At 47.8% G+C, this 26,403-nt stretch overlaps 1 long non-coding RNA gene across 1 annotated transcript; it reads left to right on the top strand.

The window, feature by feature from the left end:
• The first annotated feature begins 4,572 nt into the window (after nucleotides 1-4,572).
• On the top strand, nucleotides 4,573-26,132 carry LOC131585915 (uncharacterized). The gene is made up of 3 exons (XR_009279062.1): nucleotides 4,573-4,629; nucleotides 5,539-5,626; nucleotides 25,322-26,132. It is a non-coding gene; the product is annotated as an uncharacterized LOC131585915 (long non-coding RNA).
• Nucleotides 26,133-26,403: the final 271 nt, after the last annotated feature.

The following is a 26,403-nucleotide window of genomic DNA, read 5'->3' as shown; positions in this document are numbered from 1 at the left end:
TCAAACCCCAGTGCCCACCCCAAATGTCCTGGATAATCCCTCAGGAACACCCATACTAAATTCTTCAGTGCTGCTGACCAAAACAACTCCTGCCATTTAATTTATGGAGTGTCCTTTTGGATTTTTCCCCCCCTCACCATCACAGTTCTGGTTTTCTTTTTTTCTCCTCCATTTTCAGTTTTGAGTGTTGCCTTTTGAGAAAATCCTCAGCAGCCATGGTTAGAAACTTGAGATTCTCCATGGAACTGGAGGATGGTTTGGGCTGGGAGGGACCTTGAAGGTCATTTAGGTCCAAATTTAGGTCCAAACTTCTGCTATGGGCAGGGCTCTTCCCACTAAACCAGGTTGCTCCAAGCCCTGTCCAGCCTGGCTTTAGGGAAGGAAAGTTCAAATTCTCCTGTGATTTTCTGGCTCTGGGATTTTTTTTCCCCTATGAAATGACCAAATTAAAACTTATCATCTGTGCAGTGAGAACCTGGGAGCAGAGGAATGGGGAGCTGTGGGGAGAGTGGATCCTTTGTGCTGTCCCCAGCACAGAGTTATTTCATGACAGTTTCAGAAGCCTGGAGATATGCCCTGCACTCAGCCACCCCATTTATCACTGAGCTGAAAAATGCAGAAATGAAGCAGTAAAACTGAGCAGGAGATGCATTTACCATCCTGGAAAACATTAAAAATGTAGATACAGAAATAATAATAATAATATTGGTATCATTGTTGGTCCAGACGAGGCTGGTAAATCATAATTCCAAATATCAGCAAGTTCCAGAGTGAACAGGCTGTGCCATCTGAAGCCTTTGATTTGGTCCAGGCTGGGTTTGGGAGCTGAGCCCGGGGTTTGTGCTTTGGCTGGAGTTGGACAGATGCAGTCAGCTTAAGCTGCAGGAGACAAATTCCCTCCAAGCTGAGGGAGGAAAATAAATTGCATGTTGGAAGTGATATAAACATGATTTCAGGACTTTCTCCAACTTTTCTTCCCCTCAGGGCAAAGGATATTGAAATGATTCAAACCAGGACTTTGCTGGGAATGAACTGATAGATTTTTTTCAATATAAACCCCACAATTGGTACCAGTAGAGCTTGAAGCTCTACCCCATTTTCAGGATGAGAGCAACACTTTGGGGGACTGGCCAGGAAAATCAGGATATTTTCTTCTGTCTAATTTCCTCATTGAAAGGTCTTTATCTCAGGAGTTTGTCTGGAATTAAATGTTTTTAATCCCTTAGACCAGTTCCTCCCATTCTCTTGCTTCTGTACAGAAAGTTATTTTCTGTGCTGCCAAACAGCTCTTCCTACCTGGGAGTTTGGTGGGGTTTATTTGCTTTCCTGTCTCACATCAGCTTTGCTGAAATCTTTGGGCATAGATTTCAAAATGCTCTGATTTTTCATCAAAGTGGGAAATACCTGTTTTTCTTCACGTGCATATTTCTGCATTTCTTCTCAGTTTTCTTCCTCCCAACATCAAATCTCTCCCTCATCATTGCTCAGCTGTTTCAAAGGACCCCATCAAAGTTATTTCAGCTTTATCCTTGGTGTGAGACCAATATTTCTGTATCTTTTTAATGAGCCATGTATCTGTGGTGGAGAGAAATTAAGTGAAGGAGTCCTTACTGGAGACAGCAGATCTCCTGTTTGCATGAAAACCTCTGCAAGTCTTGATTTCTCAAATGAAACCACTCTCAAAGGTTAAAAAACACCAAAAAAACTGAGGCAATATTTTGAGTCAAATTAAATATTTAATTTCAATAAAATCAAAGTATTTCAAACAGATTTCTTTGTCCATTTAATATTTTATGAGAGAAGCCTAAAATTAAACACAGAGTTGTTCCTCTGGGGAAAAAACAGAGGTTGTTTTTGTATGCTTTAAAGAAAAAATAAATCCATCTAGTAAAAGTACTTATTTTTTTTTCCCAGAATACTTTTTTCTTTTTTTTTTTAATACAACATGAGGATTTCCACGTGAGGTTGTCACTGCATCTTTTGCAGGAAGTTGTGGCTACGAGATCTGGTGCTCCAGGGACAAAGATGAATCCTGCTGCACCAGTGGAGTTTGGAGAAATAGATTTTTTTACAGAATTATTCTTTTACATGTGAGGTCCACCTGCAATAGATTTGGGTAAATATGAAGAATTAAGGTGTGAGAGGGGCTGTGGCATCTCCCAAAATCTGTGTGAAGGAGCTGGGGCTGTTCTGGGCTCTTGGAGGTTTTAATTTTCTGCTTGGAGGGTTGGGTGCAACCCTCTCATGTGGGGCAAGAAACCTCCCAATTTGTGCCATTTTCAACTGGGAAAGTGATTTTATTTCTTTTCTTTGTGTGCACAAAGGAAGAAAGGCTTCTGATAAACTCCAGAACCCAGTAAGGCACATTTGGGCTGTAACACCAAAATCTGTGAGTGCTTCCAAGGGAGACACCTCTGCCAGGTTTATGGATGCATAGGGTTAGGGCTTTCTGCTTGAATATTCGATATTTGAATATTTAAAACAAGATTGTGCTTTATCATCATTATGTAGACTGCTTCCTAAAATCATGGTAATTGATGGATCAGTCCTTAGTCTCTCGTCTGGAATTTCACTGTGGTGACTTCAAAATCCTGGCTTTTGGGAGCAGTAATAAATGGGGCAAAGCAAAGAAACGCAGGACTAAGGCAATGCAGAGCAGTTCTTTAATGTGGCTCATTTATGCATGTGCTGGTCTGGTGCTATTTCTCCTCTGCTGTTTGGCATATGTGCTATTTATCTGTTTTCTCTGACCCTGAATCACTCTGTCTGCTCTCAGCTTCCACTTCTGCTGCGAGATTTGCAGGGGGAAAGCAGCTACACTTAACCTTTTGTTTTCTTCTTGGGGTTTCTGACAGTATAAATGGTTTGCTGGTCGCCAGCAGGATTGTTGCACTGGCAGAAATAATCTTGTTTCTATCAGCTGTGAATGCCCAGGCTGTTCCCACTGTTCTCCCCATCACTAAAATGGGTCTAGGTGTCCCAGACCCAGCAAGGATGGGAGTCCATGGGACCTTTAAACCAAGATGTGCTTAATTTCAGCAGGCACATGGGGAATGGGGATGAAATCCAAGTTATTGCAGCCCCTGGCTTGGGAGCGCTCGGGCATCTGCTGCGGCTGCACCGGAAAATTCAGATTTGGGGTGGAAAAGTGATGTTCAGCTCCTGTGGAACTTCAGACAGGGCACTTTGTGTGATGCTGCCTCTGCTCCCCACGTGCAAGGGAGCGAGGTGTGCGTGTGCTTCCAAAGGGAAGCAATTTCCCAGGATTTTCTGCTGCCTTGGTGTGACCCCGGGCAGAGCTGGTAACAGCCCCAGCAGCAGCACAGACAATTCCCAACCCTGCTGCAAGGATGCTGCAGCCAGGCCCGGGAATGGGCACAGCAAGGGAATCCGGCTGGGAGTGCCCTGACAAACACAATTCTCCCTTAATTTAATAGAACGGTCCATTCAGCAGAGAATATATTGTAAAGCACTCTCAGGTTGGATGGCCTCCTATTGTGTCTGGCCTTTGAAGTGCTGATTAACTGGGCTGGGAACACGCTGATAAAAAGTTAATTTCTATTTGCTGTTGCTTTGTAATTGGATGAACACGAAAGCAATTAAATATTAAAACATACAAACAAATAACGAAGTCACTGTAATTAGCCAAAGTTTGATCACTGTCATATTTATTTAGGAGGAGATGATACGTCTCAGCAGGTGACATTTTAAATACCCTTGGCTGCTTTGGTGTTGTCTTCAGAGAATGCTGAATAATGTACGGAGGATTTAATTAAACCCCATTGTAAATCAGCTGTGATGACAGGGAAGTGACAGCCACATGTTGAAGAGAGAATTAGGCTGCAGCAAGAGAGATTAATTAACTATTTTCCACAGAGTTCAACCCAGGGGTTGTGCAGGGAGTCGGTCTGAGGAGGAGAACTTGATTTTGAAGTTGTTCCACATGAGGTTGGAGCTCGGTGTGGAGAAGGATTCTCGGTACCCAGAGGCACCACAGGCCCTTGAAGGGGTGGCTGAGATCATTCCTGGGGCTTGAGTAGAAAACTGAGGCACTGCAGCCACTGTGTCCCTTCCCTTTGGGACCATCCCTTCATGCAGAAAAGTTCTTCCACCTCGGTGGTGAATCCCAGAAATCCTGGAACATCCTGGAGAGCTCCTTCCAGCTGTGGAGCAGGAGGGGAAGGGAGGCTCTGGGGTATTTGCTCAGGGTTGGCTGCACCAGAAAACCCCAAAATTCCTCAGCCAGGGTTGTCTGAGCTCCCTGGGCAATGCTTTTGTGGGACAGGATTCCTGGAGCTCCATTTGGCACTTGTAAGTGTCAGTAATGAGATACAAAATTAACCATGGTGGGACTCTCCTGTGTCCAGCCTGGTGAGTCAATAGTTAATAGTTAATAGTTAATAGTTAATAGTTAATAGTTAATAGTTAATAGTTAATAGTTAATAGTTAATAGTTAATAGTTAATAGTTAATAGTTAATAGTTAATAGTTAATAGTTAATAGTTAATAGTTAATAGTTAATAGTTAATAGCTCCTGCTGGGCCTTGCCTTTGGCAGCTCTTCCCTGCAGCTTGGTGGATGAGCTGCTGCTGGGAAGAGCTCCCAGTGGCGAGGAAAGCACGTGAGGAAGGTGTTGGTGTCTCTGGGAAAGGACAGGGCTGGGAGAGGAGCTGTTCAGCTGGAAGGGAACCTGAAAACCCTCAAAAATCCTCCACGATAGCTGGAGAAGAGCCAGGAAAATGGAGATGGAAATGAGACAGAACAGGGAGGAGGGAATGAGAGGAGCTAAAATTCAGGATGAGGGGAGAAAGGGACACTGTGTGTGGTTAATCAGCAGCATTTGCATTTGGAGGTTGGCAAGGCTGTGGTGGAACACCCTGAACTAATCTGGACATTTCTGAAAGTGCTGCTGCCTTTGCAGGGGCTGTGGGGCAAGGATGGCTCAGCTTTTGTGCAAGGCAAGACCTGGCAAAGCATTTTCTCTCTGGCACCCCCAAGAAGCTTGTTGGGGTCCAGAAAGCACTGGCTGCCACTTGCAGGAGGTGTTAAACCACACCAGGCTATTCTTCCTTTCTTCTCCAATCAAGCAATAATATTTCCAGTGTGAGGTGAGAGAAAACCCATTCCCAGCTGCCAGCTCAGAGTGGATTTTGTCCGTGTTTACGCACTCAAGAAGAGAAAAAAAACAGGAAAAAAAAATTAAAAAATCCAACCAAACCTAAATGTAATAATTGAGGAGGAAATTGAGCTGAAGAATCCTTAAAATAGCAAATTGGGCTGAAAACCCCCAGACAGCCCCTGTGCCAGGTTTCCCTCCTGCTGTGCTTCGTGTTGGGGATGTGGTTAAGTGCCTTGAGCTCGGAGGTAGAAGTTTAAAATAATAAATGAGCTGGGCAGTGGAGCTGAGGGGGGTAAATTGGGAGAGCCCTGCAAGGGCAGCACGAGCCACGTGCCCGTTTTTATGGGATGCTGCCGTGTTCAGGGAAGGCACAGGGGGTTTGGTGCCTTACTGAAGGATCCCATTCATCTCCTCTGGCAGAGCCATCGCTGGTCCCCAGGGCGAGGATGAGCCTGGGTGAGCTGTGTGGGCAGCCCAGTGCAGGGAGGCACAGCTCCTTCCCTCCCAGGTAAGATCCTGCCTCACCTGGGATCACAGCACGGGGGGGATTTGCAGCTGGAGATGGTGATTTGCACAAATGACTTTGCATTTCAAAGGCTCAGTCTCCCCTTCTCTTACCAATGAAAACTGGGAGTAATTGTACACATTGCCAGGAAAAATCCATTTTATTCCCAGGGGTGTAAATTAATTGATTCAGCCCAGCAAAAGGACCTGGGCACTGTTACAAGCAGCTCTCTGAGGGCTTTCTCTTCGTCTATGGGTCTGATCAAAAATGCAAATAAGTTCCTAGGAGAGGTAAGGGACTGGAAAGGATGAGAAGTAAAATGAAAATGTAACAGTCATGATGTGAGTAGTTCTTCCTTCTCGAAGTACAATATAAAATACTGACTTCTGGTCCCCAAAATGTTCTTGTGACTCTCCTGGATGAAATGAAAATAGTGACCAGGGGCTGGGAAACGCCCCATCAGCACAGGGTGAATGGCTGGTTTTACCATGATGAGATTCACCAGCCCTGGGGCAGGGGAACTGAAGCTCTGCCTCTACCGAAAACGTGGGGATGTGAAGCTGCTGGGTCTGAGCTCCACCTTCAAGGGCTGCCACAGCCTGAGCTCTTCCTCTCCTGCCTGGCTTTGGTGGCTCCAGCCTGATGATGTCAGGGCTGCACCGGGGGCAATGTGTGAAGAAGGGACTCATCCTCTCCCCTGCCCTCTCCTGTGATGTTCTGACTCTGTTTTGGATCTCTTTTGTATCTTCTGAAGCTTGGAGAGCTGCTGTGACAGACTCACCACGTGCCCTGGCACCATTCCCCTGGTGCGGGGTTGGTGTAGCTGCTCACATGGGCTGGGTCATGCTGCTCCCTGGATTTAGAGGTGGGATATCACTTTTTTCCCACTGGATAGGGAATATGGATGAGCTTTTTGCTGTCTCCCCTAGTGCTGGATTGATGGGTTCTTCCCAATCAACAGGGACTGTAATTCTCTGCTGGCAGGGCCCCAGTCTGTCCGTGTTGCTCCTGCTCTCTCCTCCTTTGCCACATTTTTGCTGTGATTTCTGGTCTTCTTACCCAAGTTTTCAACTTGCCAGAGGTGTGTGAGGAAATGTTTAGTGGTGGGTTGTGTTATGGGGAAGAGATTCTCTCTGGGAACATCCCCAGTGTAAATCTGGCTGCCCCAGGCTGAAGGGATTATTTAGGCTGTGGTCAGAGCTGAGCATCCCTGAGGGATGTGCTGCTCCTGGGGGACTGGGTCTCTCTGGAGCTCCTGGAGGACTGCAGCAGTCTCAGATAAAATGTGGAGGAGCTTCACCTCAGGTGAAGCCCAGAGCTGTGGTGCCAGATGGGGTGGGGAAAGCTGGGGACTCACAGCCAAAGGTGGAGGTTGTGGATGTGGTGCCCTAAAAATCTTTGACTTGTACAGCTCTGAAAAATGGGTCCTTTCTGCATCTCAGTTGGAACTTCCAACCCCAGGGTGCCCTTCTGGTTTTAAGCTGGCTGTGCCTCAGTTCTCCATCTGCACAAGAATAAATTCCACTCTCTTGCAGGGCTGCTCTCAGGCAAATGAATGTTTGCAAACCACTTGGATACTGTGATAACAAATGCAGTGAAAGCCCAGGAGAAAATTAATAGCTCATTATTTAGGCCAGGACTTCAATAGCATGCCATGCCCAGGACACAGGACTACATATTGAAGGATGGGGATAAAGAAAAATATTGAATAGCTGCTCATTAAGAGAGCACTATCCATCTGGTGTACGAAAGGGGCTTTTTCCTACAGGAAAAAAAGTGCTCCATGATCTTATTATTCCACTGTGTGCTGTGATGCACCTGTACAAGGGGACTGGGCTGGGGTTAGCTGGATTCTGGCATTTTTCAAGTGCTCGACTGCAACCTGAGCACTCTTCTAACAGGGGGGGTTGGCTTTAATTTACAGCAAAGAGATAAAAATGCCAGTAGATGGCACTCCAGAATACGGAGCGTCATTGCTGGCTCCGGGAGAGCGATGAAATGTGGTGGTGTGTGCCACAAATGGCTTCCCTGCACAGCTCTTCGTGCTGCCTCTGCTTCCACCCTCTCCTGGCTCGAGCTTGGTGTACAGAGCAAAGGGAAAACAAGTGGGCGAAGCAGCAGACGTTGTTTAGGTGGTCTCTGTGCTCTCCTTTGATCTCAATTTTGTTTCTACCCTTTGGGCTTAAATTACTTGTCTGGGAACCCTGGGCTCAGCTCTCCTCAGCTGACCCTTTTTTTACGCTTTGCTTACAGCTTGTCTGTAAAATGAGATGAGAACTTAATTTGAAAGCAGCAGTTAATTGACCTAAATAAGCTAAGAACCGTCTGTTGGCTTTAATGTACACAAAACCTGCATAACCCTGGCTCTCCTTAAGTGTCCTGTGGAGCAGGGTGGTTTTCCTGGTGCATTTTCAGGCTGCTGCTGTTTGCTGGCGGTGGTTTGTGGTTGGAGGTGTCTGGAGAGCCCTGCCCTGGGGAAGCTGTCGTGCTCAGCACTGATGGGCAGGGATGGGGAGGCAGCACCAGCCTGGAACAGCTCCATTCCACTGGGACAGACAGATCAGGGCAAGGAGTCTAAATCAGGAAAGGGTCTGGCTACAGACACTGCTGGAAAGCAAATCCTAGAGCTGCAGGAAGGTCTCTTCACATCTGCTCCCATACTTGATCTCGGCACAGAGTCCTGTGCAGGCAGATTTCCTCTCCCCACGTGTTGTTGCAGGGCTGTCAGAGTGAGGGAGGAGCAGACCCATTGCTGGAGGTGTCAGGTGCTGGAAGAGCACCTGGTTTTCCAAACACAGCCTAAGGCTGACCTTTGAGAGCCACGATAACCCTTCTGATCTGATCCCTCCTCCCTGCTGGGTGTCAAACCCAGGCTGCCCCTCCTCTGCCCTCTCCAGCCACTGCTCTCCCTCTGTGCCTCCCCAGCCTGCCTGAGCCCTGCTTTGGGAAAACCAGTCCCAGGGTGAGCACACAGCTCCTCCCTGAGCAAGCAGGAGCTCTCATGATGGTTTAGCTTGATTCAGGGCTGCCTGGAATAGCTGAAGCCAGGAGGAGGAGGACTGTGTCCTCACCTGTATCAGTGCAGGGATCTCAAATGTTTTTTGGCTGCATTGGCACCGTTTTCCTAATCCAGACAAGTTCTTGGACTAGGCTGGGGAAGTGCAGAGAAGAGGAGGGGACGATAAAAGGCATCAGCTTCCAGCTCAGCTGCCTGGAACAGTGTGGAGCTGGCTCTGGGCATTGGCTGGGGATGAGGCACCTCGGTTTTCACCTCTGAGGCTGCTGAAACCCTCTGGGTGAGCTTGGTCAAGACAGGAATCAGCCACTTCCCTTCTCTGGGCTGCAGTTTTCCTCTTGGAAGCCAGGTCAGACAATAGCCTGGCTCCTTTGTGAGCGCTCTGGCAGCTCTGTGACCGGGATTTCCCTGCTTTCCACATTCCTCAGGTGGAACACTCGGGGAGAACGGGCTGGGAATGAGACAGTAAAATGAGATTATGGATTGAGATACGAGCACATGGCTGGGTATGGCTTTTCAGGAATGTGCTTTTCAGCAGAGCTGAACTCCTTAGGTTTTGGCAGGCTCTGGGGGATGGCAGGGGCAGCTGGAGTCCTGTGGTGCTGGAGGAGTCTCTTGTGGCACAGGCTGAGTGTGCTCAAGGTGTTGGTGGCATTGACTTGGGTGCAGGGTCAGAATGGGTGAAGTGGTTGGAAAAAAGAGATAAATGTGTCCAGGAATAACCAATTCAGCAGTGATTTGCTGTCTCAAAGCCCCTCCTTCAGTGCAATGACAGCGGATGGCTCTGCTCATCCAGGGTGTCATGTGCCATTGAAGAATTGCCAGTGCTCTTCTAATCTGGGTGGGAGAAGAGAATTCTGGAATATCCTGAGTTTGAAAGGGCCCTGTGAGGATCAGAGTCCAACCCCTGGCTCCAAACAGGGCAACCTTGGAGCTGAGCCATGTATCCAAGAGGGTTGTACAGGCTGTGTTTGAACATGGCTGGGGGCCATGACCACCTCCCTGGGGAGCAATTCCTGCTCTTGATCACCCTCTCAATGAAAACTTCTTCCATCACAGCCAATATGATCTTCCCCTGATGCAGCCTCAAGCCAGCTTTTCCAGCCTCTTGTCCCTCATCCTACACATCCATCCAGGTTAGCACAGTCCCGGGTGCAGAATGTGGAAATTGTTAAATTTAATTTGATTCCTGATTGCCCAGAGCTCTGCTGTAGCAAGATCTCTCTCTGTAAGGCTGTAAGGTCTCTCCTCTGCCTTCAAGGGAATCAACTGGACCTCCAAATATAACACTGTTGGCAGCTTTACTTAGTGTTCCACTTCTCTGACTGGGTAACTGATAAAACACAAGAACCTGGGCTCTGAAATCGAGAGCAGTCTTGACTGGCCCCAGGCAGATGTTACCCCAATTTCTGCTGGAGCCTGACCCTTCACCAGCTGGTTTGTACATGTCTAGCTGCCTGCTGGATGTCCAGAAGGTTCCTGTGAGAGACAGCATCAGGAGCTTTGCTAAAATCCCCAAAGCCCACACCCACTGCCTCCCCCTGCCCACTGGGAGGGTAATTTTGTAATAAAAGGATATTCAGGGAGTGTCAGGCCTGACTGCCCCTTCATCAACCTTGGTTTTGTCCACTGACTGAATTGTGTCTCAAGTGTTTTTCAATAACTCCTGGAATGATCTTCTCCATAATTTCACCAGGCACTGATGTGAGACTGACAGGCCTATAATTACCAGGGTTTTCATTCTTGCCCTTTTTTGAAAATTGGAACGACATTTGCCAGCTTCCAGTTGACTGGGAATGCTCTGGGTTCCCAGGACCGTTGATGGATAACTGTGAGAGGGCTCACAACAACATCAGCCAACTCCTTCTGTCTCCTGGGATGAATCTTATCAGCCCCCATTGTCTCAAATGCATTCAGCTGCAGCAGCAAATCCTGTACAATTTCAAAGCTAACTGTGACCTCATCACTCCCTGAGTCAGGATCCTCCAGCCTGGGGGCTCCAGGAATCCCAGAGGGGGTGGAGAAAGAGGTGAAGGAGTTAAATGTCTCTGTTTTATCTTCATCCCTTCTTGTGAGGTGACCAGACACCAGTGGTTGGGGTTTGGAGGGGAAGGGAGCACAGACCCTGGGCTGAGAGGGGTCCTGGGGGAGCCTTGAGCTAAACTGGCAGTGGGGTCACCTCAAAGCTGTGCTCTGCTGGGAAATGTGGCCAGGGACTGGCACCTGTTGCTGCAGGGAGACGTCCCTGCCATGGTAATTGAAATAATGACAGCCCACGGCAGCAGAGGGGAAATCGCTGGCCGGGGACGTCGCCTGAGCCAGCAGAAGGAAACAGATGTTCCCCACTACATTTACTCTCTAAGTGAGAGCACAACAGATGCAAAACAGCATTAAAATGGTAGCAAGGCTGTAAATACAGCTTCTAATTACTGCACCAGGTAACGTCAGTCACAACAATCCAGATTTCTCCCAAGGATGCTCGGCGAGCAGGCGGGATGTGTAAAGCCTTTTAGAAAATGGATTTGTTGGGTTTTTCCTCTCCCTTTAATGGCACAGAGACAAACTTGCTCACTTAGGGCAGCAGAGTGGAGCGTCACAGCCTTTCTGCCTGGTGTATCTTTGGTACATGGTGCTGAGAATAACCGAGGAGATGGGAACAGATCATCAAACACAGAGATTTGGGGACAGGGAGAGGTGGGTGGAGGAAGCTGCCTAGATTGGGAATAGTGTGAACAGGAAGGGAAAGGAAGGAGCAGCAGTGAAGAGTTCTGAGAGACAGCATGAGTGACAGAGGCAGAAAATAGCTCTGAGCTGGGTGGCCCCAGCTGACTTCTCGGAAGTTACAGTGTTTGCTATGGAGAGGAGCAATTTGGGATTCTCCGGGCTCTGTCAATGCCTGAGTCACCTTGGTGGGGATGGAGTAAAAGGCAAGTGATGCAAATATGGAATATTTCCCTGGCTCTCTGCTAACCACTCTGCTCACCAGTCAGCTCTGGGGTTTAGAACTGCTGAACACAGACTCAGCATCTCTGACACCTGCACAGCACTGGAGCTGCCCCTGCACATTCTGGGCTCTCCCCCTCTACAGTTTAGGACATACAAATACAAAGGAGTTTGGTTTGATTTTATTTTTTTTTTCTTAAACAGGAATCATTCATTTTTTCAGAAGTGACTTGGTTTGGAGGGGTTGGTAAGGATCTCTTGTGTCCCAATATTGTAATTTTTAAGGTGTAAATGCCTTTCCAAAGTGACTGACACTGCTGTTCCTGCAGCTGGGTGGGCTGTGGGTGCCCAGGTCCCTGTGATCCTTGGAGTCACAGCTGTTGGGTGCTTTGCAGCTCCAGACTGGGATTTCCTGAGGCTGGACCTTCAGCATTAGTATCATCCTGCTGGGGCTTGGGGCTTGTGGAGGGCCTGAGCCATGGGGCCAGCCTTGGTGTGGAATGGCAGCAAAGCCATGGGATGCCCTGGAGAGGAGATGTGCATTAGCACAGACACAGCTGTGTCAGCTTCTGAAAGAGCTGACTGGTGATTCCTGCATTGCTTCAACAAGTTGGGCAGGTTCCATGGGAAAATATGGATTATAGCAAGGTATTTGGAGTCTGGGTAGATCATGAAAGGGAGAGGAAAATGCATTTCCTTCACTTCCTTCCTGTAAAAGCTTCTCCAGCTTTGTTACTCTCTCTGCTGTTGGTGGGGATGATGTGTGGGCACCGAAGTGAGAACCTTCAGGATAGTCATGTATCAAGTGTATCAAGTGCGAAGAGCAGTGCCTGCCTGGAGTTTATTTTGGATATTATCATGTATTACAGACATTTCTGGAGCTGATGCTCAGCTCTCCTTTTGCTCCAGAGCTGCCTTGCCCACCCAGCTGCCCTCAGCCCTTTGTGTGGAGCTGGGGAGGCAGAAAGAGGTGGCTGAGCCTGAGGGGGGCATGGGGAAGGGTCGGGGTGTGGCACTGATAGCTCAGGTCTTCTCAGGACCAAGAGTAACGAGAGAGAGACTGTTTTCATTGTTTTCATTGTTTGTTCTTCCTTATCTATATTCCATATTTACAGACAGTGAGGAGCTATGAACACTGGGCTAACAAACTACAAAATGGAGGGACAAAAAAAAATCTCTCCAAGGTCTTTTAAGTGTCAACCCACCCAATAATGAAATGCCAAGTAATTTATTTTCACTTATAACCCAATTACCAAACAGCTGTGTCCCACAAAATTTCTTCTATCCAATCACCTAATATTGCCCAAAAACCCTAGAAGAGAAGAGGAAGAAGAAGGAAGAAGAATAAGGAAGAAGGAAGAAGAAGGAAGAAGGAAGAAAAAGAAGAGGAAGAAGAAGAAAAAGAGGAAGAAAGAAGAAGGAGGAAAGAAGAATAAGGAAGAAGAAAGAAGGAAGAAGAAGAAGAGGAAGAAGAAAGAAGAAGAGGAAGAAGAAGAAGAGGAAGAAGAAGAAAAAGAGGAAGAAAGAAGAAGGAGGAAAGAACATGAAAGAAGAAGACAATGCCCTCAATCCTCCATGTTGACTCTCATTCATTAGTATAGCTAAACCCTAAACTCTCTCACCCAGTGACTTAATATAATTCTATCTATCTTACACACTCACTTTCCCAGTTTCTCCACTTAGTTTTAGGAGCTTTCTCCATGGTCTTCAGGTTAAACTTGGTGTTCTCTTGAGTGTCTGAGCCTGTCAGCACAGATAAAGGAATATTCTCTGTGCCTCTGTCTCCAGCAGGGAAGGATGGTCCTGCTGGAGAAGGCAGGGGACAGCCTGGCTGTCCTGCCCCAGGCTGGGACATGCCACAGCCCCACGGGAGCAGTGAGGAGCAGGGATGTGCCACCACACACACGAACCAGCGCTGTCACAAAGCAGGAAACAAAATCCCCCCTCTTTCCTCCCAATCAAATTAAGAGCAGAGAGCAGCAGAAAGTGCATTAACTAATCAAACTGTGGTTTCAAATTGATTATTGCAAATTGCCAACCATAACAATCCTCCTAATGGCAGTGATTTAAAAATAAAAAATAATAAAAATAGAGCCTGCCTTAGGCACTGGGCTAACCCTGTCCTTGCTGGTGGGTGAGGGCTGGCTGTGCATCCTGGCTCTTCTGCAGGGCTCGCTCCCTGGCTCTGGAGGCAGATCAGCCCCTAATCTGGGCACTGTGGGAGCAGACGCTTGGCTGGCTGCTGTTTCTGCTCTTCCACCCTGGCCTGGCAGGGCTGGAGGCAGCGGGATCCTCGCTGGCAGCCGTGGTTTTGCTGCCCAGATGCGGGCAGCAGCCCTGTGCACTTTCCCAGCGGTTTCCCTGGCAACCAAGTCATCCTGCCAGCAGCCTGCAGTGCCAGGAAATAAAACAAGATGACACTACAGCTCCTCAAAAAGAGGAAAAAAATAAAAACAACACGCCAGAAGAACACCAACAACTCTGTGTCCTCTTTTCCACAGCCCACGCTGTTGGCCTCTTCTTCCTTTGGTTAAGCCTCTGTCCAGGGAGAAGCAGAAAGCACTTTGAAGGATTTCAGTGTGCTCAGGAAGATGCTGGAGGGCTGGGAAGTGGCTCCTGTGTAAGCTGGGCTCAGGGCCCTGCTCAGATTTTGGACAAGTTCCTCCCTGCTTGTTCCCTGGCCACCTGAGTGGTTTGGCTGTGTGTTTGGGGAGCACCTTGGGAAAAGGAGTTTGAAGGCACCTGAGCTGCCTCAGATCCTGATTTGGGCACAGGTAACAGCAGCAACAGTCCATCCCTGCCACAAATACGGTGTGTCCATCACTTTCTGGGCTGCCCAGTCTCCTGCTGTCATGGCCAGCCCTGTGTGGCCTCTGTGCTGCCTGCAGTGGATGTGACACCTGAAGAAAGGGTTCCTTTGGCCTGTGGTTCACTCCCCAGTGAACTGCTCTGTGGGGTTGGGTGCTCCTGGTTGGTGGTGGCACCATCAGGAACACCCCTAGAAGGTGTGGGAGGTAGCTCCATGTGTTGGACACCCACCATGGTTATTTTGGTTATTTTGGACTGAACCCTGCTTGCTGCCCATAACAGGAGGTCCCAATTCTTTCTTTTGGATGAAGTGGGTTGATCTTGTTGGGGAAAATAGATTATCCTCTCTCTTTGCCTCTCTCCTGCTTTCCAGCTCTTGCCCTCAGCAAAGGGTTTTGCTCCAAGAGCGTTGGTACAAAATCCAGAGCAGGTGCTTCCCACCCTGTTTCTTTCCAGCTTTGTGAAATCCCTTCCAAAGACACAAGCTCCTACTGAAGTCATGAAAAGTAGCTCTGAAGACTAAACATGAATGATAACAAAAAATTAAATCATTTAGAGGTGTTCTCCTATTTTTGAACCGTATATAGGTAAGCCCTTGAGTAACTTCCATGGCCTTCCTTTGAGCAATGCAGAGGTAAGGCAGGGGTGTTTTTTAGATCCACTTCTGGATGCAGCTCAGTAAGTAGGGGTTGGAAATATTGGAAGGTGGGATAGAGATCTCTGTAGTGGAATCTGTTGTTCCAAATAACTCCTCCAGGGCTGGGTGTGTGTGGACACTTGCAGAGATGCTTTTTCCAGGTTAAAATAGTGCTGAGGGTTGTTTGTTTCTTAGGCCATGCTGTCTTGGATTTTTTTCTCCTTTTTGTTTTTTTCTTTTTCTTGTCTGTTAATGCAGAGCATCTGTCTGCAGGTCTGTTTGTCTGAATTTTGCCCATCCCTATGTTCCTTTTCTGAACTGTTTGGACAATTCCTGCAGATTTTACAGGACAGGCTGCTTGTCTACCTCATTTCCTGGTGAAGCAAGACAAGACTTTCCTCGCATTATAAACTGCTATTTTTTGAATATAAAACTCGTAATCTCTGGGAGGGTCTCCTCCAAGGCAGTTACACTTCCAAGAGTGAAACTTCAAAACTCCTCCTTTTTCTGGGAGACATGAGGTAGAACTGGAGAGCTCCTCTGTTGCACATGTTGAGTAAAGCACGTGCTCATCAAATTTGTTTATCTGAAGCAGTTTTGCTTGGATAGGTCAAAACACTCCACTGGCAGAGTTGTGTTTGGGAACAGAGGTCCTACTTTCATTTGCTACTGATGCATTTGTTTATATCTAATTGGCTTTATTAGTCCAGGAGCTCATAATCACGAGTACTTGTGCCCAGGTTGCCTGATACTTGTGCTCACCCACTGGGGTCAAATATAATCACCATCTCCCTTTGATTACCATAAACATTTGATAACCTGGCAGTTGGAGAGGTTTTATCACTGTTCTCCAGGGAACTTGTTCCTCTGGCTCAGGAACACCCAGCTAATGTCAAGGAGATAATTTCTATGGAGAAGCTTGTCCTGTTTGTACAGGACAAGTCTTGGGACTATAGAGTTACCAGGTAGGTTCTGTTTGTCTCTGGCTGAGCAAAATGTTTTTACAATGGTGTCCTAGGGTGATTTTATGATGCTTGTACCCCCAGTTGTTCTGTTTATGCTGGATATTGAGTTCTGCCCCTCTAAGGCTGGGGGAGAGAAGAGGCCGCAGTTTGTTTACACAAACAGCACTGTGTGCTCCTGCTCCTGGACTGTGCTGTCTGCAGCAGGGACAGCAGCACACAGCTCTCCTTTGGCTGTTTTTTCAGCCAGCTGAGGCAGAGAAGTTCCCCAGACTGTGGCTTTTGTTTTTCTTGGAGCTGCTGGGCCCTGCTCTGGCCTGAAGGCCCAGCCAAAGCCCGGGAGCTCAGGGTGGGCCCAGCGGGGCCGGGCCGCGGCATTTTCCAGCCAGGAGGGGCTGAGAAGAGACTGAGCTGAGCTGCCCCCAGACAAGAACTTCGGAATTTGCCACCTCTTCAGAACAGAGAGAGGTTCCATTGTTTAATACGATCCATTTTCCAAGTTTGTGAGTACTTTGCTTGTCAAACGAACAGGTTTTTTTCCACTTTTCTCCAAGGAAATATTTTGCAGAACCAGTTGGAGGAGGAGCCACTCGAATCTGCTTTCTAGAGGGACTCCTTTGGAAGCTTCCTCCCAAATTTGCCCTAGACCAGAACCAGAAGATTGCTGCCCTTGTCTGCTTATGTTGAGGGGCACTCAGAAGGTCCCATCCTCCTTTCCTTGTCTCTTTCCCTCACGGGGCCCTGGAGATCCCCCTCAGCCAGGAGGAGAGAATGGCATCTCTCCAGGGAAGGCAAATGAACGGGTTTGGTGATTCTCTTCCAGCACCTGTCCAGCTTTGGGAAGACCAGATGATTTTCTCAATCATGTCCCATCAAATGTTGTCATTTTCCTGTCACACAGCTCATGAGCTACGTCCTGCTCCCTGCCCAGGGCTGCTGCATGCTGCCTCCTCCAGCTCCCTGCCCTTGGGAGAGAGCAAAAAGACAGATTTGTGAGGAGAAACTACTCCTGGGAGAATGGCAACGGGGCCATCACTGCTTCTTTTTCCTATTTCTTGTATTCTTCTCCTTCTGTGGCTGTACAAAGAAAGTAAAAAAAGAAAAAAGTGAAGGAAAAGAGAAAAGTTGAGGTGAAAAATCTGAAATAATAAATACAAACTTCTCTGAGTGTACAGGGAAGTAAAGAAATTAATGCCTAAAATATTTGGAATAGTGGTTTATTCTGAATACAGAAAACAAAACCAATGTCTTCATACAGTCTGTGGTATTTTTTCTGTTTTTCTCCTAGCTCCATTAAAACCTCAGTAATATGTAGGAGTCTATTAAAGATTTCCAGGATGAAGCCAAGTTTGGCCATTATCACAAATGGCTCTTTGGTGGGCTGTGTAAGAGGAGTGAATGGTGTCACTGTGGTTCTTAGTGGAAATGCCCCAGTTACAAACCCACTGTGATCTCTGCTGGCCTCGCAGCAGGACTAACAGATCCTGCAGGGAGCCAGGGGTGTGCCTGACCCTCCTGCTGGCCTGGACCAGTTCTGCCCCAGGCCCTGAGAAGGCAGAACCTCTGGAGTCCTTTTCTGGGGTAATCCTTCTGATTTTATTTCTGGGAATCCTCAGGGAAGTCTGAACTGTGGCCACTCCTGCTGCTGCTGCAGAGCTCTCCTGGGAGCTGGGGCCCAGCAGCTTTCCTCTGCACTTAGACCAGACCATTAGCATGTGTTTTTCAAGCCTGCACATCTCTTCCCCACGCAGAGAAAGGCTGATGGATGAAGCATTTCTGGCAGTCCTGTGTTAGGACTCACCTGTGGAGTGGATCAAGTTCTCAACCTTCCCTTTGAGCTGGATGCAGTGTTGGTGATGGGACCTCCCAGCAAAACCTCAGCACTGCTAAACTGTGCTCCCCAGGGCCAGGATTCAAAACTCACTTGTCTTTCCACTGATTGCACAGACCCCAAATGCATCTTTGGGATTGATTGATTCTTGGAGAGGGTCTTTTTAATCTACGAGACCAATCCCTCTGTCACTTTGCCTACTGAGAAGATGGGAGAGCCAAATTTAGACCTGAGAATGAAGCTTCTCTGTGGGATAGCAACAAAACCAACTCTGCCTCTTGAAAGTGAAAAAGAGAGGCAGCAAAAGAAGAGATTTTCTGGGATCTGGCAGTTTATACTGTCATTTTCTTTGGTCTATTGCCAAACAGCCACAGTCTGTGCTCGGGGAAAACATGAAGATGAGTCAGTTTTCTGCACCCAGGTTGTTACAGGCCCTTCCTGCAGGCTCTCAATTAGACTCTGCTCAGTGGATTTGAGTTCCACAACCTCCTGCTGCCCGTGGGAGGACAGGTCTTTGGCCACAGGGTCTGGCCACCTCCACACAGCCAAAGCTCATCAGGGAGGGGAAGTTAAAGTCTCCTTTGGGTGACATCAGGAAGAGCTGCCCATCACTGGGTGGAAGGAGCAGCCAAACTCCCCTGCTAGGGGCAGTCCCTGGGAAGGGATTGTGTCAGTGCCCATGTGGCTCCTGGTGCAAGGAGCAGGGATGAGGATGCCCAAGGGTCAGTGCTGCTGTCCCAGGGCTCAGCCACCCAGCATCACTGACAGCTTTGGTTTGTGTCAGACCCAAACTCCTCCTGATGGGGCAGTCAGCCCTGCCCAGGGCCTCTCTGCAGCCCTGCTGCCACTGCTGTCCCTTTTGTGAACAAAGTCAAGAGCAGTCCAGGCCAGGAGGGATTTCTTAGGGCTTTTTGTGAGCCCCTAAGCCAGCAAGGCTGCCTAAGAAATGCAGCCTCACGGCTGAGTCACCCTGCTGCATTCAGGTCATGCTGGGCACAGCTGCTGCTCTTCTGAATTGTCACCTCCATGGGCTCTGGAAGGGTCAGTGCCCACCCTTTTGTGGAGGGAGATGCTGTCCAGGCCTTGTTCTGACAGCTGCTACAGAGTCTTTTGTGGTTTAGGGGATTCTTTTTTTGCTAAGAAGGAAGAATTTTTTATTTATTTTTTTTTTTTACTAGTGTCCCTGTTAGATTTAATGGCAACCAGCTGGTGGAAGGGGTAATGTGAGCCTGTTAGGGTGCTGGTTGTTTGCACCATCTGAGCCTGTCTAGAAATCCTTATGGAAAGCTCCCTGAGTAAGTATCCTTGTAAATGTGGGGAGCTTGAGTCGGTCTGTGTGCCCCCCAAAAGCCACAGCAATGGACTGCAGGCTCTGCATGTCTGCAGCTGTGCTGGTTCCTCTGAGCAAGGCAGACCTGAGCCTGTGTGGAAATTTTCCAGACTTTTTCATCTATTACTCATAAAGTTTTGATGAACAGTTTGTGATCCAGAGAGCTGCTATTCTCTGCATCATGCAGTAAGTCAGTGGACAAGGACAAAGTTCCTGCCTGGCCAAACTGCTCAGAAAATGTACCAGTTCCTTTTGTGCTTTCTCTGAGCTGTTCTTTTCTGTATGTGCAATTGTAGCTGCTGTGGGTAGAAATAAGAAATTATCTCATACAGAGTATGATATAAAATAAAAATAAAAGGAAGGGGAAAAAAAGGTTTAATTTCTCTGTTCCCAGCAGAGAACTTCATCTGGAATATTTTACTGCAAATAGCAATTCCAGTGGACTTACAAAAAATAATTTTCTGAGCTTAGTTTCTGCTAAAAAGCAGGTCTGAGTGCAAGCTGTTTTTTTAATTAACTAGGTGGTTTGTAATCAATTCTACCCTGCCAGTGACGAAAGTGGCTGATTCAGTGTCATGATTGTGAAAATCCTAGCAGGAAAATGTCTCTATACCCAGACAAAAGAATTCTCCACAAACAAATCCTCGTGTCCAAAGCTAATTTGAATGTTAAACACAAAAGATATTAAGAGGTTTTTTTTTGATGTTTTACTCTTATTTGGACACTTGTGCTGTTTAACTCTGCAACTACCTGTTTGTTATTGGGCTGAATTAAGCCCTGCTGCATTCGTTAGCATATACAAGAGCTTAGTAATACAATCAGGCACTAATGCATTCATTTTCTACTTGACTGCTCATTCATTGAGATGTTAGTACATAGGAAGAATATGATCAGGGTGACTGTGGGATGAACTAATCAATTCATAATGAATAATCCAAAAATACAGATGTCCTCGGCACAGACTGAATTCAGCAGAGCTGGAGGAGAGCAGCTGGAGGAGACCCCAGCAAGGGAGGGATGTTCAGAGGGATGCCACCCCTCATCCCCCCCAAAAAAAAAGAAACCCAAAAAAGGGGAAGAGCTCACTGAGAGCCAGTTCAAAAGCTGGAAACTGGAGGAGCCTTGGGCTGCACAGACCTGGAGACCTTCAGTGGAGCTGCAGAGATCTCTATTTGCAAGGGCTGGTTGGGGAGACCTGCCAGGGTTTCCTCAATGACAACCACTCCTCCTTTCTGTTTGCCTCTCCTCATCCCAGCCCCTGCCAGGAATTTGTCATCTGTTGTTTTGTTGGGTTTTTTTTCTGGTTCTGAGCTGCTTGCTCTTACTGTTTTCACTTTAACGTCTCTCTCGGGAGTTAATTATTACAGATAGTTCTGTGTAATCCTCCTGACTGCAAATAAGAAACCTGAGCTGTGGCCAGAATCCATTTTAAGCTGGGGCAGCACAAACACTTGTACAGCAATCAGAGTGGGTGCAGGTAATTGTATCTGTGTGTCTCAAGTGACAGCAGAGCTTTGGAAAGACACTTTTTAAACTGCTTCAGCAACTCTCATCCAGCTACCTGAAAATGCTGCCTGGTAGGGACTGAGCATTGCCCCTTTATCACCACTTTTCAGCAGAGGATGTGGAGATCAGAAAGGGCTGGATGATGTCCTGAAGGCTGCCTGCATGTGTGCTACAGCTGATCCAGGAATAAGGGGGATTTTTTTTCCCTGCAGTGCCCCTGAATCCTGGCTGCCTCTCGTAGGAGTCTCCATCTCTTGCAGGAGAGTTGAAGGCAACTTTTAGAGCAAGGCTGGATGAATTATTTGCCTGTTTGCAGATTTTCACCCCTCTGCTTTGCAAACCTTGGACTTCCCCTCCACACTCAGCCCTTTCAGTACTGCTGGTGGCTGCTTTCTCACCCTTGGACTAGAAAATGCTCCTTTCCATTTCAGCCCCTAGAGGAAAAAAGGTCACCTGGGTTGCTCTGGCTGCAAAGTGGATGTGCCTGGAAGCATTTCCCTTCTTGGGTGTTGGCATGTCCTGGATTTCTTGGGAACAGCCAAGATTAGGAGCTGTGCCTCGCAGACAACTCCCGTTTCTTACACCCAGCAGCGCTGCACCCCAGTCTGTGCAGTGCCAGAGAAGGGATGTGGCAGCAAGGGAGCTTCTGCCTTTGCTTCAAAACCAAAATTCACTCTGGGAATGGGGCTTTTGATGCCCAGGAGCAGTTCAATGGTGCTGGTGTGGAATGATTCCTGCTGGCAGGGGTTGCTGTGGATGGTGGTGAGGTGATTCATGTCTCTGTGATTGTGATGTGTAGGGCTGCCCTGCCCATGCCCCTGTGTGTTACACCCTGAGCAGTGTGAACACTCCTGGGTTGCTTTCCTAGAGGGATGAGATTGTGTGGATAAGATTATCCCCCTGGGGAGTGAATTATATCATGCTTCATTCACTTTAAACCAAACGATTTTCCAGTAAATTCCAAGAAAACTGAAATGCAGGGGTGCCTCTGTCCTGTAGGGTGGAGGCTGCGAGGTCAGAGGAACTGAGGACTCAAGGAGAGAGAGATTCAGTAAAAAGAGGGAAAGTTCAGGCAGGGCTGTGTGTGCATCTGAGCGTTCCCCACTCCTGCACCGCTCCGTGTGTGGGATTTTTCCTTCCCCTTCTTTCACCGCCCCGTGTTCTTTATTGTCTCTTGCAGGTAGATCGCTCATTGCCATAAATTTTCTTATCTCTAGTGCTTTTCCAATTATGGATAACAACAGGAAAGCAGTCATTGGTTTCTAAAAGGTCATCAAGATATAGGGCCCGATTGGGAAGGGGATGACTTATGGAGTTGGCTTGTATAAATCTGGGGAAGTTTTATGCACAAGTCAGGCACGAAATGTAAGTGAGATTCATAAAAAACAGAGATTTACACTGGCTTCAGTTAGCAGGAATCAAAATGGTTATGAAAATTTGCCATTCTCTCTCTGCCTGTAAGCTTTAAATGTGTTTTTCAAGTGCCTGTGGTTCTGGGGAAGGGCTGTCCTGCCCCTCTGGGTGATGGACCAGTGCCTGGCCAGAGGATGATCAGGGTGCACAACAGGAGCTTCTCCCATGCCTTGCCTTGCCAATCATCCAGAGGTGACCTCCTCCACGCAGGAGAGGGAATTTGGTCCCATCCAAGTGTTGGCAGCACCGGGTGACAGTGACAGCTGGGGCAGAGCCACTTCTTAGGTGACATCAGGATTATTGCTGCTGTCTCTCTTTGCACCCACAAAGTCACTGCACATCTGTGGGGCTTCAGGCATTGAATTTGTCAGGTTGGTGTGAGGTCACAGCTGGAGACTCCTGCTTTTCCATCAGGTGCTGGGCTCTGCAGAGTGCTGGAGCCCTGGGGGCTGTGAGCAGAGGAGACACTTTAATCCTGAGCTGTGGCACAGTGACATCCCAAAGGGTTGTTTCCCTCACAGACATGTGCTGGCAGTGTCCATCACCTCTGTGGCCACTGCTGCTGTCAGGGACAAGGTGACATTGCTGTAGCAGTGCCTTCTGAGCAATCCCAGCAGGGTGGCACTGCTCACCTCGAGTGGTGCAGCCACAGAGCAGGAAATGTCTCTCCTGTTTTGTGTCCTCACTTGTCCCACAGCATCCCCAGAAATCAGGTTCTCCTCCTTCCATCTCCTCTCCTTGGATTTTCTTCTGGTTGCAGGAGTTCAAAAGATGCCAAGGTGTGAATGCTTTCATGGAAGATCTGCAAACAATGCGCTTCCAAGTGTAAAATAATGTCATTTGTGTACAATGCAATAAATAACAGGCAACAATTCATGGGACAAGGGGGAGGGCTGCTGAAAACTGCTCCATTTTAGGCTCTTTGCTGAGGTACTGAAGTGAGAACCTCATCAGCTCAGCTAGTGGAGAGTCAGAGGGGAAGAGGGGAAGCTCTGCCCAAGAACAACTCATCCTGTCTGGACCTGGATGTCCATCTGGAGACGGTTCTTGCTCTGTTTCCCATGGAGGGATCTGGGTCAGAGTCACCTCAAGTCACATGGGAGGAACGTGGGCTGCAGGGGTGAGCTGAGGGGTGAAGGTACCAGCCCTGCAGAGCCTCAGCAGAGCAGGACATGGGCACTCACAGCCCTCCTGCGAGGCTCTCAGCTCTGCAGGACAGGCCAAGTCCAGCCACAGCGTGTGAGATAAAGACCAGGCAGAAATGTTGACTTGCAGGTGCCTTTTCCAGACATGCAGTTTTCCTCTTTTCAACAAAAATGCCATGTAGGCACAATTTCCAAAGCAGCTGATGTGGCCAATGGCTGGCAGCAAGGCAAGGAACCAGAGGTTTTGGCAGCTCTGACCATGCGGCCTCTTGGCACCCAAATATGATGTACAACACAGCAGATCTGTTTGCCCCAAAAAACTGCTCCCAAACCCCAGAAAACTGCTTCCAAACCCCAGAAAACTGCTTCCAAACACAAAAAGTGACTCTGAGTCTGTTCAGGGGGGCTGGGAAGCAAAACAAGTTGTTGGGAGCTGCCATGAACCACTTAACCTCCTGACTAATGCACAAAGTCCTGTCTGTCACAGCTGTCTGAACAATACATTTGCCAATTAAGTTAATTCAATCAAATCCCTTGTATCCAACAGAAAGGGCAGAGCAAATCCAGGTGAGGGAGAGAGAACAGAGCCCAAATTCCCCTCTATGTCACACAAAAGCAGAAGAAAGGGCGTGTGTTTGTATAAATATTTATGAATAATTGCAGTGTGAAGCCGCAGCACAACTGACAAGCCAAAAGCCGGTTCCTGGGACATGTCCTCCCCAGCTGGGAAGTGATGGAGTGACTTGGGGGAGCAGCAGATGCTGTGCTGAGGACATCACTCCCACTTCTGTGATCCAAATACAAAAGGGATGTGCTGGAGGCTTGTTGGCCCAGCAGAGGCCGGGCTCAGCCCCTGCTCAGGGATGTGATGCCACTCCCAGCTGCCTGAAGCAAATCCTTGTGGAGATGCTCGTGTCCATCTCCAGCTTGGAGGGCAGAGGGGTGCTTGTGCTTGTTGAGAGGAATGAGGGATTTGTCTTTCCAAACAAGCTGTGGGTCTGCTGGTAAATAAAATTAACACTGAGAGATAAAAGAAACAATGGGATGGACTCCACTGATTGATGAATGAAAAAAAGATATTTGCCTTTACAAACAAACTGTAGGTTTGATGATAAATGAAACTGGATATTGAAAGATGAAAGACACAATGGGGAAACACCATAAATTCCATAAGAATTAAAAATGAAGAGGGAGGGTGATACATTAGAGGGGAATCTCAGGTATCAGGCACTCTGGGAAGTCTGTACCTCTCAAGTGCCTCAGCCAGTGGGGAAAGAAAGAGGGACATGGCTGGGAAATTGGGATAAAAAGGAGGCTGCATCCTCCAAAAATTGGAGAGACCCCAGGGGAATGGTCCATGGCCTCTCCCTTTATTCAAATAAAGTTCCAGGACTCCTCTGTCTCCTTTTTGGACATGAACCTCTGGTGTTTGTGGACTCATTTTCCTGACATTGTGAGCAGGAGTGGCTATCAGCACTCTTGAGTTCCTGTATTTCTCAGTGTTGAGGTTCTCCAGGTACCTCCAGGAGTGTTTTTAACACATCCACACAGGGATGTGCCCATACAGATTCAAGCACCAAAAGGAGTCCCAAAAGAAAGGATGAAGGCTTGTGGCAAGACTGGAACGTGCAGAATGTCAGAGCTGTGCCTGTTCCATCAATGATCAATGCATTTGCTGCAGCCATGCCTTTGGGGCACAGCCTGCTGGGATGGGGCAGGGAAAAACCAAACGAGGCTCTTGTTCCCTGACCTCTTCAACCCTGCTGGGGTGGCCCAAGGTCTGCCTGAACACGGATGTGATGCAGCCCCGAGGTGGGGAAGGGATCAGGGCCTGCCCATGATTAACCTGGGCTCTGCCAGGCTGGGCTGCAATTTGGCTCCTGCCAGGGTAAACACATCCAGAGCCATGTGGGGGTCAATCACAGCCAAATCCAGGAGATCCAACCTCATCCAAGTTATTGTCCTTACCCCCAGGTCTGAGAGAAGTTTGTGGGAGTGGTGCTGGTTGGAGCATCCCTGAGGTTTCTGTAACACCTCGACACTGGCTCAGAAAAATTGTCAGTCCCTTTCATTTTTATTTTTTTTTGCCTTTCTCCTCCGCTTTTAGGGCTTGTTGGCAGGACAAAAAACGGCAACTGAGCGGGGATGCCTGTTCCAGATTGACACCCGGTGGATGCTGCTGCTGTAATCAGCACCGAGGAGCATTTATCACCTCCTCAGACCCTGATGTGGGGAGCAGGTGTCTGACCTGCGACGACAAAAGCGCCGAGTGGCAGCAGGAAGAGAGGAAATAGATAAGATGTCATATTTTCAGCACGATTTTTCTCTCTTTAATGTTCCTGCAGATTATGGGAAACAATCATGGGATGGGGGACGCCGGTGTTTTATGGTGTCACAAGGGTTTAAGGTTTTAGGAGTTTAAAAAAAAAAAAAGTGATGTTGGATCTTGCTGTATTATGGGGTATTTATAGGACATAGTAAGTTGGGGTTTTTTTCAATTTATTTACTTGAGTCAGGAAAGATAAATGGGTGTCTGGATCTGAGTACTTGTATCCAAAGGAAATTGAAAGAAACTCAGTTCTCTTGAACTTGGCCTCCACTTAGGGCAGAAAAATGACACAGAAATGACCCTTCTTAGATTAAAGAACTGCTCACGCCTCAAAGGAGGTGGTAGAAATTAGTCTGTAAAAATCTCTCCTTCTCATATTACCCATTTTCTGCTTTTCTTCATCTCTGCTTTAAAAGATACAAAAATCCACCAACTTTGCTGTGCTCCCTTGCAGTGCCATTTCTGAGCACACTCTTCTGTGTGACCCAGGAATGCTGCTTTAATGCTGACTTCACTCTTCCATCCCTGAATGTATTTCAAGATGGAAAATGGTTTTAACTTTCCTGATCTGCAGTTTTGGGTTTAAAACCTCATCTCTCATTTTAATAATGGTAATAATCCTGTTCTGAGCTGCCTTCATGTTTTCCATCTGAAGAGCTGGCAAATGTCCTCTGCATTTAAGCATCACAACATCCTAAGGGCCAGTGAGTGCAAGCTGCCAGGATTCAGATCCAGTTCACTGCACAAATCAGAGCTGTTTGTGCTTGAAACCTTGTTCTAGACTCATTACTGCAATGTCCAGATGGGAGTGGGGGAACTGAGAGGCAACGGGATCCTGCACTGGATACAGAGAGCCACAG

This window comes from Poecile atricapillus, chromosome 17, assembly GCF_030490865.1.
Source record: "Poecile atricapillus isolate bPoeAtr1 chromosome 17, bPoeAtr1.hap1, whole genome shotgun sequence".
NCBI lineage: Eukaryota > Metazoa > Chordata > Aves > Passeriformes > Paridae > Poecile > Poecile atricapillus.
This window is presented reverse-complemented; position numbering and strand designations above follow the sequence as displayed.